Source organism: Agelaius phoeniceus, unplaced genomic scaffold, assembly GCF_051311805.1.
Source record: "Agelaius phoeniceus isolate bAgePho1 unplaced genomic scaffold, bAgePho1.hap1 Scaffold_110, whole genome shotgun sequence".
In the NCBI taxonomy this organism is placed as follows: domain Eukaryota; kingdom Metazoa; phylum Chordata; class Aves; order Passeriformes; family Icteridae; genus Agelaius; species Agelaius phoeniceus.
This window is the reverse complement of record NW_027509876.1, coordinates 2,024,947-2,040,268: the sequence shown is the minus strand read 5'-3', so window position 1 is coordinate 2,040,268 and position 15,322 is coordinate 2,024,947.

Below are 15,322 nucleotides of genomic sequence, written 5' to 3'. Positions count from 1 at the left end.
ACCAGCTGTGGAAATGTACTCCTTCAGCACCTGGCCCATCTCTTTCATTAGAACCCTCATCCAGCCTGGGTGGTTCATTTCTGAGGTGGGCTGTGGGGCAGGGTCAGGCTCTGGGGCAGCAGCATCCCTGGTCTCTGGGGTAGGTGTCAGCGTGGTTATCCAGGTTAATCTTCCCTTATCTCTGAATGCTAAATGTAACAGGCCTATCAGCAACACCAGCCACTGTATGATATCATTAGCATTTAGAGTGGATCTGAACCCTTTGAAAACTGGTGGGGCAGACCCAAAGAGCTGGGTGAAGGGCTGGGAAAAAATTTGCCCCCGTGTCATTTCCTCACCCATTATTAAAGTAACCCCCAAAACCATACACTTAGTGTGTGATAGCTCTGAATCCATGTGCCTGCCTTCCAGAGGAAGTTAAAGATCCATGAATTCCTCACCTCATTAAGCCATAAAGCAAACTGGATAATAGCCACAGCAGCCTTAGTTTGGTTAGCCTGTGTTCCCAGGGATTGCCTGGGTGCTCTGGATGGGGCAGAAGGAAGAGCTCCAGGCCCTCCATGAGGGTGATGAGGGCAGTGGGCTGTCAGCAGGGGCTGGCTGGGGGAGCTGCAATGCCTGGGCAGGAGCTGCAATCCCTGCCCCGGCTGTGGTGGGCTTTGCTCTCTGTGTGGAGCAGGGGTGGCGTGGGCAGAGCACACAGAGATTTCAGGGATGCAGGCAGGGGGATTCATGGCCAGCACTTTGCAGCTGATCCCCTTGGCCTCTCCTCTCTTGCGGCCATGGCAAGAGCTGGGTGGGATGGCTCTGGCAGGAAGGTCTCCTTGGATTCCTGCACATGCAGGTTCTGACCGTGGCTCTGTTCCTCTCTCTTCCAGCCCTTCGAGCCCTGAGTGAAGACAACAGCCCCTCCTGCATAAGCACATTTGTTCAGGTGATGTTTGAGGGAAGAGCTGCAGAACTTTCATCTGCTGGCTCAGAAGAACCAGTGACTCTTTAAGACCTCCAGGTCCCTTGGAAGGTGAGACCACCTGGAGACCAGAGGGGATCAGCTGGAGTTCCAGGCACAGCTGATGACTGGCACAACTGAGCCTATGGGAAGCTCCCATGGCTCCTGCCTTCTCCCTCCCTGTTGACAGCTCCCTCCCTCCAGCCCTCAGACCCTGCCCATCCCCTTTCTTCCCTCCCAGCTCATCCCTCTGCTTCGCCTTCCATTAATAAACAGTTTGGCTTCTTTGCTTTACCTGCATCTCTGTGGAGCTGGAGTGATGCAAATCCGGGGCCCTGGGACACACAGGCCCCTGCTGCCATTCTCTTCCACGCCGTGTTTTGTGCACAGACACAGAGGAATGAGGGCAGGTCAGGCTGGAAAGGTTCCTGTGCTGAAGGTCCAGTTGTACAGCACTGTGCAGTTCCAGATCTTTCTGAGCACCCTGGAGCCCCTGGATGCTGGAAGAGCCAACCTGAGGATGTTCTGAACCCAGCTGAGAGGGATTCTACAGCAAGCATCCACAGAGGGCAAAGGAGCTTGGAATGCTGGAAGGTTTCAAGAATAGCTTCCTGAAAGCACAGCAGTGCTCCATCCCTGCACAGGATGAGGAAGAGGGCAGAACCAGAGACCATCCGGGCTTAGCAGGGAGCTCTGGGTGTGCCTAAGGGCAGATGAAGCAGCAGCACGGTGCCCGAGACTCGGACACGCGGCCGTGCCGGTGCCCGGAGCGCTGTCAGGCAGTGCCGGGATCCCGGCTGTGGTTCTGGTCCCCACAAGTGAGGAATGGCAGCCCCAGGCTCAGAGCCAGTCAGAAAGCCAACCAAGGGAGAGCAGAGGGAGGGCACCCTTCCAGTCTCTCTTGGGCATGGCCGCAAATCAACCCCTGCTGCTTCTTCCTCCGCCTGTGTTGGGGCTGTGCTGGTGGCAGAGCCAGCCAGGTTGTGCTCTGTGTTCCAAAGCCTGTTGGGAGCGGGCATGAAAAGCGCTGTGTGCACAGCAGAGAGTCCTGGAAGGTGCTGGCAAGAGCCTCCTGTGGGGACAGGGCTCTGGGCTCTGGCTGGGAACAGCCTGGTTTTGGTGCTGTGAGCACAGGCAGGAGCTGAGGCAGGGGAAGAGGCAGCGGGCAGCTTGTGTTTGTAGAGGGCCTGGGGCTGCACCTCTGAACCTGCACCTGGACACACACTTGGGGGAATACGAGCTGGAGCTGGAGTGCCTGTCCTGAAAGGACCTGGAGTCATTCAGCCTTGCCAGCTTTTCTTAAGGGTGTGTTGGTGTTCCCCAGGAAAGCCACACATTTGGGGAAACACCTTTGGAGGAAAGGGGCTTGCTTCTCAAGGAAAGTGCTTCCCAGGGAGCTCCCAGTGAGGCAGGTGCGAGTGTCCCCCTTTGGCTCTCTGTGCTCCTTTCAGTCCTTGAGGCCCGTTGCACTTGGCAGAGGGGCAGGGCAAGGGAGAAGGCTGTGAAGAGGAGGTTTGGCATCCGCCTGGACCTGCAGAGACCAAGCCAAGCACCTGCAGCAGGGTGTGTTCCCCCACTTTGGACAGAGGTGTGAGCAGGAGCATCTCTGTCCAGCCATGAGCCCCAAAGCTCTCTGTGAGAGCTGTGAATTAAAAGGCCTTTGCACACACACTTTTCACATCTTTCCTGTCTGCTGTGTTTCAACTCTTGGCAAAATGCATTTGCCTCCTGCTTGGTGGGAGCTGCTGTGGCCCAGGGCCAGCACAGAGCTGGGCTGTGTGGGCCAGGCAGCGTGGAGAGCCTTGGCTGATCTTGGTGTGTCCCTGGCCTCAGAAAAGGCCTCCCAAGGTGTCCTGCTCATTGGCTCTCCCTGTGCATCTTGGAGAGAACAAGGTGGGCATTTCTGGCAGCTGGGCATCAGCAGGCCTCAAAATGGGGGCGTGTGGTGGAGTGAGCCCAGCTGAGATCCCCTGAGAGGAGCCCAGTGCTCCTTGCTCCTCTCTGCTGACCCGGGAGCGTTTGTCTGCTTTCGGGATGGCCCTGGCTGTGTCAGGGCTGCTCCGTGGACACGAGACAGCCGCTCCTGTCCCGCTGGGTCCCAGCAGTGCCTGGCAGCAGCCCTGCATCCACGTCAGGATGCTGGCCAAGAGAGGCCCTGGGAGCTGAGGCAGCTGATTGGAAGCTTTTGCAGATACACACAGGGCATGGCCAGCAGTGTTCCCTCAGGATACAGCAGTGCTGAGGCGCCTCCCCAGAGCTGCCTGATGCTGCCCACTCCTTGTGGCACCAGTTGCTTTCCTGTGGGATGTTCTACCTCCTCCACCAGGAGTGAAGAGGGAGCTGGAGAAAGAGCTGGCCAGGCTGCTCTGGATCCTTTCCCAGCAGCCCTGGCTGAGTGGAGCAGTCTGAGCTGAGCGCAGAGGTGCCCATGGAACAGCCGTGCCCAGGAAGGCTCGCTGGGAAGGGTGATCCAGGAACCACAGGCCTGGCAGCCTGAGCTGCCACCGGGGAAGGCCTTGGAGCAGATCCTCCTGAGTGCCAGCCCACGGCACGTGCAGGGAACCAGGGCGTCTGCTGGAGGCTGGGAAAGCTCTGCAGAGGGACGGGCACAGCTGGGGCTCCTGGTGAGGTGTTGAGGGCTTCTGTGGGGGATTTTGGGGGGTAGGTGTTGGTGGGGTGTTGGGGAAGGAGTTGTCTGGAAGGTGAGAGGTCTGGGCTGGAATTTGAGTCAGTTTGAAGGCAGCATCTATGCTTTGGCACAGCTTTGGTTATGGAGGGCAGAAAGAATATCTGTGACTGTTTCTATTCATGGTCCTGTTTCCCCTGCAGGGAACAAGAGGGGAGAGCTGTACTTTATTGGCCACTTAGATATCTGTACTGGGGGAGGATCAGGCCTTTTGCCATCTACTCATTTGTTTGGGTTACTCTTGTAACCCTGAGTGGTCTTTCATTCCTTGAGAGCTTTTATTCCTTAAGAAAATTAGGAGATTATCATCCCTTCATCAAAATCCATTTGCAAATCAAAGAATGATCTTCTTTTTGGCTCTCTGTAGTCTTATGTTTTGTAAAGTGACATTCAATGGATGATAAGGCAAATGAGTTGCTGCTTCAGGATGGGACACAAACTTGTAGACCAGTCAGATTCTCAGGCCATCCCAATAAATTTGGGAAGTTTGCAAATTTTGGAACTACTTGAGCTGAGCAATGGGAAGTAAAACTTTCCTGAAGTGAGGATTCCTTAATGCCAGATTCTTCTGTGTCTTCATGGCAAAGATGTGTTTGTGGTGCAGGAAATGACTTCAATGAGAAAATAATTCCAGCACAGAGTAAGAGCTTCTGACAGAGACCAAGTGTTGCCAGCAGTTGCTGCAGGTGCTGCTGCCATCAGCCCCCAATGCACGTGGGCTTTGGCTCCCTGTGGCACAGCAGCCCCCCGGGGGCACAGGTCTCTGGGGCAGGAGACGGGCACCAGCGCTGCCAGGGCTCGGGGGTGGCAGCTCTGCTTGGGCAGGGACTCTGCCACAGCTGCTGCTGTCAGCGCTGCCCGGGCCCCAGGGCTCAGAGCAGCATTTGTGCCCTGGCCCACACATTCCTTGTCTGTGTCACACCCGTGGGTTTAGGATGGCCACCAGCTGGGAGGTGTCCCAAGGAGGCCGTGCCAGCTTCCCTGGAAGGCCCCGTGCCCTTCCCAGCGCGGCTGCGTCGGCAGCCCTGGGGCTCCTTCTGCTGCCCTGAGCCCGCAGAGCAGGGCAGCGTTTGCTGATGCTCTGAGCCCTTCCTAAAGATCCTGTGGGGCTGCCTTAGACACCTGGGGCCAGGCATTCCTTCCAGCCTGGGCCACTTTGGCTGGGCTGGGGGCGGCCCCAGGGCAGGCAGCAGTGTGTGCAGGGGCCCTTTGTGACACGGTGCAGCACGGTCACTGTGGCATAGAACGGGTGTCCAAGGGCCCTTTGTGACACGTGGGAAATAGAAGCCTGCCCGGCTGCTGGGAACAGGCAACGGGGCAGAACGGGACAGAGCGGTGCCGTGAGGAGCCCCCGCACAGCGCCCTCGTTCCTGTCCCACCCGGAGCCTTTCCCAGGCGTTATTCCTGCAGGTGACCTCGAGGCCAGACCACAGGACTTGCTGACCCGTGGTCTCCCTGAGGCTTCTCTTCTGCAGGAGCCTTTGAGGCCAGACCCCAATCCTTGACAGGAGTCTCCTGTCCTTGTGGCAGGAGCCCTTGAGACCGAGCGCAGGACTTGCCGTCCTGCAGCCTTCCTGAGGCTTTTGTCTTGGAGGTGCCTTCCAGGCAGGACTTGGTGACTTGGAACTTTTGCAAGGCATCTCGCCTGCAAATAGCCACAAATCCAGTCAGAGATATGGAGCAGAGACCCCCGAGAGTGCCCAAGCTGGCCTGGGTGGAGGAGGAGGAGGAAGAAGGCCCTGTAGCTGCCCCAGCACAGGAGACCGAGGAGGTGGTGCCGTTCCAGCCACCGCAGGAGGGTGAGCGGCAGAGCTGGGCCACAGGGTTGGCGTCTGCAGCCAGCTTGACCCCATGCCATGCCATGCCATGCCATGCCATGCCATGCCATGCCATGCCATGCCATGCCATGCCATCCTATCCCCTGGGGAAATGCCCATGGACAGGACGGAAGAGGGCCTGGGCAGACACCCTGCAGTGGCCGCACTCCATCCCCTGGGCCATCCCGGGGCTCTCCCAGCCTGGGCAGTGCAGGGCTGGCCTGTGTTCTCCGGCCTCTCCCGCACCCCCTCAGCTCTGGCTGCGCTCGCTCTTTGCCAGATGCAGCCCTGGAGTGCACACAAGAGCAGGAATCCAGCCGTGGCCGTTTCCGCAGCACAGCGCAGGTACCTGCAGCCACCCCCACCTGGGCTGGGCCTGCTGTCACTGCTCAGCCCAGCACCGTGTGTGCAGCACTCCATGCAACATCCCCGGCTTCCTGCCCTTCTCCTACAGTTCATCTGCAAATTCATGAGGAGAATGCAGGAGGAAGAGACCATGGCCATGGGCACTGGGCTCAGACCATACGCGCCCATCTTCAAAACCAAGCCCAGCGCTGCCCTCCTGTGTATGCTTGTAGAGGAAGGATTTTACTATCCAAACCAAGTAAGCAGCCTGTGGGCAGGGTTTGATCCTCCCAGGAATTGCTTGGCCTCCCAAGTCACGCATGCTGGTTGCTGTGAGCCCTTGAGGCCACATGGCAGCGCGCGGGGAAGGGAAGCACTTCTCTGGGCAAGCTGGGAACATTGCTCCCCCTGGCAGCTTCCCAAGTCTCCCTGTGCCTTCTCCAGGTGCCTGCCATGGTGAGATTCATCCACCAGTGGCTCGTGGCCAATGATTGTGCTGAAGCCAGGCTGGACGAGGCCCTGCTGGATCTGACAGAAGCACAGCCAGATGACGTAGTCCTGACGCTGCTGCGTGTGGCCCCGTCCTGTGACAGGTATGGGGCCCACCTGCCCAGAGGGCTCAGGCCTCCCCAGCCCATCAGCCTGTACAGCCTGCTGCAGGTGTCTGAGCAACAGAGACTTCCAGGGCCCTCTGGCTGCTGCCTTTCCCAGCCCTGGCACGTCAGCCCCTGAGCCTGCTGCCATGCTCCCTTCCTGCCCCTCAGGGCTCTGTCCCCACAGGCCTGGGCTGCCTGGCTGCTGCTGGCCAGGGCCAGTGGGCAGAGGCAGAGCTGGCAGCCAGCTCAGCTCCCCACGCTGCTGTGGCTGAGACCGCCCTGCTGAGACAGAGCTCTGACCCCCCAGAGCTGCCATGGCCATGTGGAAGACCATCATGGGCTCAGCCAGGACTGCCGAGCTGGCACAGCTGATCCTCCTGGATGTGCTGGGGAGCTGGCCAGTGCACAGCACGTGCACCTCCGATGGGGACCAAACGGCTGTCTTTAACCTGGCTGTGAGTTTCTGCAAGTGGCCTTTGCTGGCCCCAAGGCCGCCTCTCCAGCAGCTCTCCATCCTCCTTCCCCCACTGCATCTGCCTGCCTCAGGCGCTGGCCTGAAACCTGGCCCAGGGGCAGCTTCAGGCCCAGCAGGCCCCGTGCTCCCCCTGCCAAGGTCTCTGCGGGCCTCTCCCTGCCACGCTCGGGCCCTGCCACACGGACGCCTGGGCACTGAGCGCTGTCTCGGGGGCCTTTGTCCCTTGCAGGCAACCGTGGTGATGTGGAAGATCCTGCAGGTGCCCTGTCTGCCACGGATATTGAAGGTGTATTTCCCCCGCCTATTTGTGCATCTGCTCTTCCAAGTGTTCTCCAGCACCTTGGAGATGCCAGAGGAGGTTGATGCCTTCTGGAAGCAATGCCAGCAAGAGCACGGCCTTGCCACCAGCCCCAACAGGTGCTCCATCCCACTCCTCCTGTCCCTGCCACGTGGCCTGCCAAGGAGCCAGTGCTGCCAGCGTCACCTGGCCTTTGCTGTGCACGCAGGTTTGCAGTGCGCACCCTGAAGTCCCTGCTCTGCCTTCTCCGCTGTGAGGATGTGGTGGTGGCAATGGAACGCAGGTGTGGCTGGGACACGCTGCTCTCTCTTGACACCCACCACTTTGCCGTGGCTCTGCTGGCCAGGTGAGAGCCCCTTCTCCCCACGGCCTCTGACATTTGTGCTCTGTGCCCAGAGTGTCCTGCAAAGTTTCCATGGTCATGGGCCAGAGGGCCTTGTCACTGCGGGACAGCCAAGCAGACTGGAAAAGGCTGGGAGAGGAGGGTGCCCATGAGAAAGCAACACCCGAGTGGCCCAAGTCCCCCTGCTGGAAGGGTGGTGGGGAAAGATGAGAACTCTGTGAGTCACTCCTGGGAGAGATTTGCCCCACTGGCTCAGGGTCTTGTTTCCTTTTTCCTCTTTTTAGAGAAATTTCCCATTCAGCCCTACACTTTTGTTCTGGGATTGCATTCTACCTGCTCGCCATGCTGGGCCAAGAGATGCCATACTGGGATTTCCCTGCCCTGGCATTCCTTGTGGAGGTGAGCCTCAAGGCCAGCGCTGCCTCCCAGCTCTCTGCCCTCTCGTAGGCACAGCTGCCAGAACGGTGCCCGTGCCCTGTGCTGCTGCCTGGGCCCAGCCCTGTGCGGTTCCGGGCTCCTGCCGGCCAGCTCCCTGTCACTGCCCTGTGCCTTTCAGGTCCTCGAGTGCCTGGACTTGAGGGAATGCAGTGACAGTGTTCTGCAGATCATGGCACAGAACCTGCAGAGCCAGCACAGGGCCAGGCGTTACTTGGCACTCAGAGGCCTGGTAGTGCTGGGCAAGAATCCCTTGATGGTGAGAAGGGGGCAGTGGCTGAAGCCGTGCAGGCAGCGTGGGGCCATGCAAGGCAGTCGCTTGGCCTTGCCTGGGATTGGGGCCCTTGGGCAGCTGCTCCCAGCTCTCCTGCCTCCCGCTTCAGCTGCCCCAGTGCTTTGGGACAGGCCTTTGGCCTCTGGGCCCTGCGGCAGCAGACTGGCCTTTCACAAACTTGTGTTCTGCACAGGCTGAAAAAATGGGGAGCCTGAGCCAAAGTCTTGTGGAGCTCCTGCAGGAAAATGATAGCCACATGATCAGGATGACCATTCTTCTACTCCGATATTTGCTCCTGGATATTGGGGGTGCCCCAATAGCCACCCCCATTGCCCTGCAGCTGGCTGAGGCGCTCCTGCCACTCTTTGACCACGTAAGGCTCTGTGCCCACAGCCACGGCCGCCGGCTGCTGCCCGGACACTTGGTGCCCGGTGCAGATGCAGGCCTGTGCCCTGGAGGGCCTGAAGCAGCTGATGCTGAGGTCTTTTGCCCTTCCTCTCCTACAGGATGATATCTGGGTGCAGCTGAGCTCCATGTGTGTCTTTCAAGAGATGCTGGACTTATTAAGAGAAGATGGAAGAAAGGCCCTGAAGTCCCACGTGCACCAGAGCCTGGTCCCACTCTATATCCACTGCCATGATGAGAATCAGATTGTTGCTGAGGTGAGGACCTGTGGCCACCTGCTGTCCCCCTGGCAGGGGACTGGGCTGCCTCCTGCCCTGGCACCTTGCGGGCTGCAGCCTCCTCCAGGCTGTGGCACTGGGATGCTCCTGTGCCCTGACCTGTGGGGCCAAGACCGCGTCTCTGCTGCTCTCCAGGCCTCCCGGGAAACGCTGCATTCTGCAGCCAGATTCCTGAAGAGGAGGAATCTCGAACAAATGCTCCAGATGGATCAGACATGGAGGTTTGGCGAGTGCTTGGTAAGAGAAGCCGAGAACGCCCAGGCTCGGCCTGGAGAAGGCCCCTGAGGGTGGTGCTCAGTGTGCGGGGCCAGGTCGCTGTGCCCCTGCCTGCTGCTGCAGCCAGAGGCCGCGGGGGCTCTTCTCCAGGCTCCCGTGGGCCGGAGCCGGGTGCCCATGGAGCCCCGGCCCGGCGGGGCTGCGGGCCGGCACCGCGGCTCCCCGGGCAGCAGCCGGCCCTCTGCCCCCTGCCCTCGGGAGCCCTTGGCCAGCGGCTGCTGGCCGCGCCTCAGGGCTGTGCGGGCAGGGGAGGCCGGGGCTGGGCGCAGGCAGCGCCCGGCCCAGGGGCTGAGCCCGCGCCAACCCTTCCCTCCTGCCGCTCTCTGCAGCTGGCCGAGGACAGGAGCCGAGCGGCCGAGCACCTGCGCCGGGCCCTGCGTTACCTGCAGAGCCCACAGGAGCCCCTGCGAGAGGCGGCCATCAGGTTCATGGGTGAGCCACGAGCCCGGGCTCCCTCCCCAGCCCGCCGCAGCTCGGCCCCGGCCCCGCCTGCTGCCCCGGCAGCGCCAGCCGGGCCCGGCACCGTGGAGCCCCGCCTGGGCTGGGCATTGCTGCTGCCGCCCTCTGGCAGCCATGCCCTGGGGCGGCAGCGTGCGCCAAGGGCCGGGCTGAGCCCTGCCGGGCCAGCAGCCCGTGTGGCCACAGCGCCGGCAGCGCCGCTGGCAGGGAGCTGTGCCGCTGGCGCCGTGACAGGCTCTGTGTTCACAGGCATGGCCGGGCGGCACCTGAGGGGGCAGCAGCAAGAGCTGCAGCTGATCTGCACTGGTGAGTGAGGCCAGTGGGCTGGCAGCGGGGGCTTCCAGGGGGAGAGCTGCAAGCCCTGCCCCGGCTGCGGAGGGCTCTGCTCCTGGGGGTAGAGCACACTGAGATTTCAGGGCCACGTGGGCCATTGGTGGCCAGCAGCTTCGGGCTGATCCCCTTGCTCCCTGCTCCCTCCTGGCCATGGCAAGAGCCGGCTGCGATGGCCCTGGCAGGGGGCTCTCCTCGGCTCCCCGCAGAGCCGGCATCTGACCATGGCTCTGTTTCTTTCACTTGCAGCCCTGGAACGCCTGACGGAGGACATGAGCAGTGCCGTGTCAGAGCTGGCACTTGAAACACTGCATGTCCTCCGAGCAACAGCCAGTGGGCGATATTCCATCTTCCAGAGGCTGCACGACCAGCTGCACAGGGCATGGATCACTCGGCCTCGTCTGTCACGGCTGGGCTGGCTGCACTGCTGGAGCTCTGAGGACAGCTGATCCGGGAGGCTCTCTTTGCTGGGGCAGCCTGAGCCAGTGGGGATTTTTACTTTTCTTTAAGATTTTTCTTTTCTTCCATTCTATCTTTTACCCGATGTAAATATATACCCTGTTATAATATACACACTCTCAGGAGATTTTCTTTGCTGCCCAGGGTCCGTAGGGCATAGGGAAAGTGGAGAAAAGCCTGCTTCTACTTAGCATGCTGCCCATGCATGCAGTGCTGCAGGGAAAATGGCCAGAAGCCCCTTGGCCTGTGGTGGTTCTGCGGAAGCCTTTGTGCTGCCCACAGAGCGGCTGGGCAGGGGCCGGAGCTGCGGGGATCCCTGCCAGAGCGGTGCCTGGAGATGGCCACAAGCCCTGTGCCAGGCAGGAAGCGCCATCCGTGCCCTCCTGCCCGTCTGCTGCTGCCTGCCTTGCTGAGGGCTCCCAGGTGCCTCTGGCTGGGGCTGCTCTGGAGCTGCTGTGGGGCTGCGGCGCTGCTGCCGGGCAGCTTGGCCGGGCTGGGGCAGGGCCTGAGGGGCTGGGGCGCTGGCAAGCCCTGAGCAATGGGGCTGTCAGAGGCCACAAGCAGCCCCCTGGCAGCCGCCTTCTTCCTGCCAGAGTTGACTTGCAAGACAGATCCCGGGCACTCTGCAACTAACAGCATCTCAGTGTTGTTGGAAACCCAAATCCAGAGAAATGTCAGACCTTTGGTCTTGTCAGCAAAGCTCAGAATTAAACATAGCATTTGATCTGAGACCTTGGAAAGGGCTTCCGAACTCAGGTGCTAGAAGCCAGAATGCGGATTTCTAGTTTCTCGCAGAGACACGGGGAGGAAAGTTGAAGTGGAGGAATGTTTAGAGTTTTAGAGTTCCAGACCTAGAAAAAATCCAAGTAGTTACAACAGTAAACAAGAAGTTTAGGATGCAGTGCTGTAGGTTTGTTGCGTCATGGCATGATTGGCTAAGGAAGCTTCCACTGTAGCATGATGTGGGAAGCCAGGAAATTCCTCGGGCTGCCCTGCAGGACTCGAGACCCTGTCAGAGGGCTCAGAGACCTTGGCACAGAGCCCAAGATCCCTGTGCCTTTGATTTAGCCCTTGGAAAAAACAATTCCCAACCTTGTATGAAGAATGACAAGCCACAAAATGAAAGGGAATTTATCACAGAGTGGAAAAATAGATTTTGGGGCTTTTTAGAATGGGGCTTCAGGGGGCAAGATGGAGGAATCTGGGCATGTCTAACCTTTCTCCTTCTTCTTCTTGGCCTCCATCTTCTGCTGTGATGTTGGCACTTTTAGATTGGTTATGAGTAGAAGCTCACTGTCTAACGTAGATGATAGGTATGGGAAAGTAATTGTAAATATTGTACAGGGAGTTGTTTTTAGTATAAAAAGATAACACCGCCCCCGGGGGAGGCAGAGTGCCTTAGACTGTCTTGCTGAGCCGACCTCGGCAGGACAGGAGAAAGAATTTTCTAGATAAGATACAAGAAACAACCTTGAGACCGAGAAATGAAGAGCTCTTACTCCTTCTTCGACCACCGGGCTGGGAAAAGAGACTTTCTAACTTATCTTGGGGTCACTCTGAGCAGCTAGAGACCCCGAGAGCATGAGTCCCTAAGAGGAAATATTGAAGGATTGGCTCCAAAACATAAATATCCTTGTTGGCCGTGTCTTCTTGGCCAAGAAATCCTTCAAAGCTCTTGGAACTACAAGTCTTGCGGCCCTGTGAGCCATGCGGTGGAGATGGGAGCCAAACTCACCCTTTCTGTCTATGTAGAAGAGAAGAAAAAGCAATGGAATCATCTAAAAAATTCAGAGGTCTTCTCTCTACTTCATTCCAAACTCCTTCAACTCGCCCAAAGTGGGATTTAGCTACAAATAGATGACAGGGACTTTTAGTGCTGCCTCTTTGACTCCAGAGTAGCTGCTTTAGAATCTTTCCCATAACCCTGTGTAGTTATGTGCCAGCAAGGTCTCCTTTGAAGAAACTTTCCCAACTGACTTGCATGGAGGTTTGTTTGAAGGGTGTTTGAGGGGAAAGGCTCCCAGCAGAGGTCTGGGCTTTGGCCTAGCTGTGTCCCCTGCTGATTGTGAAGTGTGCCATCAGCTGCAGGGCTTTCTGGGCTAAAAATATCATCAAGTCACTTGGACTTGCTCATTTTGGCCTCTAAAAGCTGGACCCACTTTCGGGGCAAATTTGGAGACCTCATCTATGGGTGGATGGAGCAACTAGGATTTTCCCAGTTGCTGGGAATGGTTCTCCAGGTCCCTGGATTATCCAGGGCCCTGGTAAGTTCCAGCTCCACACAGGCCTTGGCAATGAGAAGCAGAGGAAGCCAGACCTTTTTGTGCTGCCTGTGTCACTGCACCGGGGCCATGGGATGGGCACACGCAGCCCTTGTGCTGGAGCTGAGCTGCTCTGCCCAGCACTGGTGGCCGCCATCCAAGCTGGTTTTGCTTGTCCTGGTTCCCTGACAGCTGGGGCCCTGGGCCGAGCCCTGAGAGCCTGGTCTCCCCCCAGGGAAGGAGCAGGAGCCCCTGGAGAAGCTGTACCGGGTGGGGATGCTGCTGCTGCTGCTGCTGCTGCTGCTGGAGACAGCCAGGATGACATCAAGGATGACAAGCTCTTCCTCAGCCTGGCCACTGGAGGCTGAAGGTGATGGACTTTCATTCTGGCACCTTCTTCAAAGCCAGGCTCCACAGGGAATTTGCCGATGAGTCCCCAGCGGGGAAATTCTGCCAGATTTGGGCATGGGCCAGCCTGGCTGGGAAGCAAAGGTTCCCCCTTTGCTGGGGCAGATGCAACTCATCCTTCAGTCGCTGCCCAGCTGCTTTTTGGCAGGGCTGTGGGGATGGGCTGGGCTGGGTACGAAATGGGAGTGGGCTCCTGGCCCTGCCAACAGCCCCCAGCACCCACCGTGCCCCGGGCTGGGGCTGGGGCTGGGGCAGCCAGCTCGACACATACAAAGACCCATGGTGGGAGCAGAGGTGGGACTCCAGAAGCTGTGCAGGGGCTGCTTTGCTGTGCAGGCAAGGAAGGGCTTGGGCTGCTCAGCTGCCCTTGTTTGCTTTGGGATCACCGTGATTTTGGGGGCAGTGCAGGGGGAAGAGAGAAGTGTGGGCTTCCCTTAGCCATGGCTGGGTTTTTCCCTACCATGTAGGAGTTGGGCCTTCCTCAAGGCCCTGAGAGAGATAAGAATTATTCCCATTTTTCTTGCTTTCCCTTTTTGCATCTAATCTCTTTTCAAGAATGTGTTGTTTGTTTTTCCAGAGGAAGCGTTCTAGGTGGTCCAGTGTGGATGGGGAAGTGCTTGGGAGCAGCTGTGGTGTGGATGGGCCGTGCCCTTGGAGAAGGCTGAGGCCATGGTTTGGGAGCAGCTTTTCTTGCAGCTGTGGGTGGCGTGAGGTGGGTCCCTGTGTGCTTGGCAGGGTGGGATCAGAGCTTTTGGGAGATGGCAGCGAGCACAGGAGCATCCTGCTCTGGGCAGCTGCTGAGGGCTGGATGTGCCGTGGCTGGCTGCAGGCTGGGCACATGTCCTGCCCTCCTGCTCTGCTGCCAAAGGCAGCAGGGATGGGCAGCTCTGGGCACAGCTCTGGGCACAGCCAGCATGGCCTGGGCACCGCAGGCCTTGGCACAAGGGCACAGGAGCCCTCAGCTGACGGGCGGTTTCTGCTTTCTCTCCTTGCAGCCGGGCTCTGCAGCTGCTGAGGCTGCTCTGGGCTCTGCCAGGGCTCTGCTGGGCTCAGCCCTGGGCCCAACTGGGCTGGCTCTGCCCTCACATTGCTCTGACAGCTCTGCATCAGACGAGCCCGTTGCGAGCACAGCGCCTGAGCTTTCTGCTTTGGCAGCTGAGTGAGACTCTGCTGCAGGCCCAGAGATTGCAGCTGGGGACACACATCCAATTGGCAAGGACCCAAACTCTCCACAGTCCCAGCTGAATGCCTGGATCTCCCCAGGAAGATTTGTCTGTCCCACTCTTCCTTCTTGATTGGCTGGAATTGTGCAGTTGCACTTTCTTCCTCCTCTAGCAGTGCCACGAGTGGGCCAAAGCTGGCGAGTGGGCCGTGCTCCTGAGGCAGTGCAGTCTGGAGGTGATGGATGGAGAATTGCCCTTCTGCACTGCCAAACCAGAGCAAAAAGCTGTCAGTGGGACTTTGTGTCTTCAAGAAATCCCTGACAGTTTCATAGGGAATGTGCAGCTCATTTCCAGGCTGAGAAGGAAGGGCATCTTCTAAAGGATTTGGGCTTTGACAGAGTTTCCATTCCCCGTCCTGCTTGGAGCTGGCAGGGCACAAAGCAATTTCCCATTGCTTCACCCACAATTTAACAATGTTGGAAACAACCTCAAAAACTTTTAAAAAAGGCTGCAGAAGTCAGCAAGATGGATCCATGGCATCAGCACATTTACAATGTAAATAACTGAGTTCTCTTTTTCAAAAGATCATGTACCTCTTAATGCAAAGAATGTAACTTCGCATTTATGTTTTGTTTTTTTCACTAACATTATGTTATGTGTTTTCACTAACACTTGGATTTTATTCTTATCTTCTACAATTTACCTATTTTTTTTCCTTTTTCCTTTTTTTTCCTTTAAATTGAAAACATGTCCTATATAAGGAATGTCCTCTGCTCCTGGTTCCCGTGTGGAGCAGCTCCCTTCCTGCTGGCTGAGCTGCTCAGGCAGAGCCCGGCAGCTCCTGGCCTTGCAGGGCTGAGGCTTTTCCCCGTTGCTGGGCACAGACTGATGGAGCAGCACTGCTGAACACGGGCACACAGAGGGACCAGGAGCAGCTGCCTCTGCCCACCTGAGGCTCCAAGGCCCAAACTCTGAGCAGCCAGGGCTGGAAGAGACTGGCAGCATCTGATCCCTGACTCTGGGCCAGGGCTGCACAAATGACCCCACAGCAGCAGCAGCAGCAGC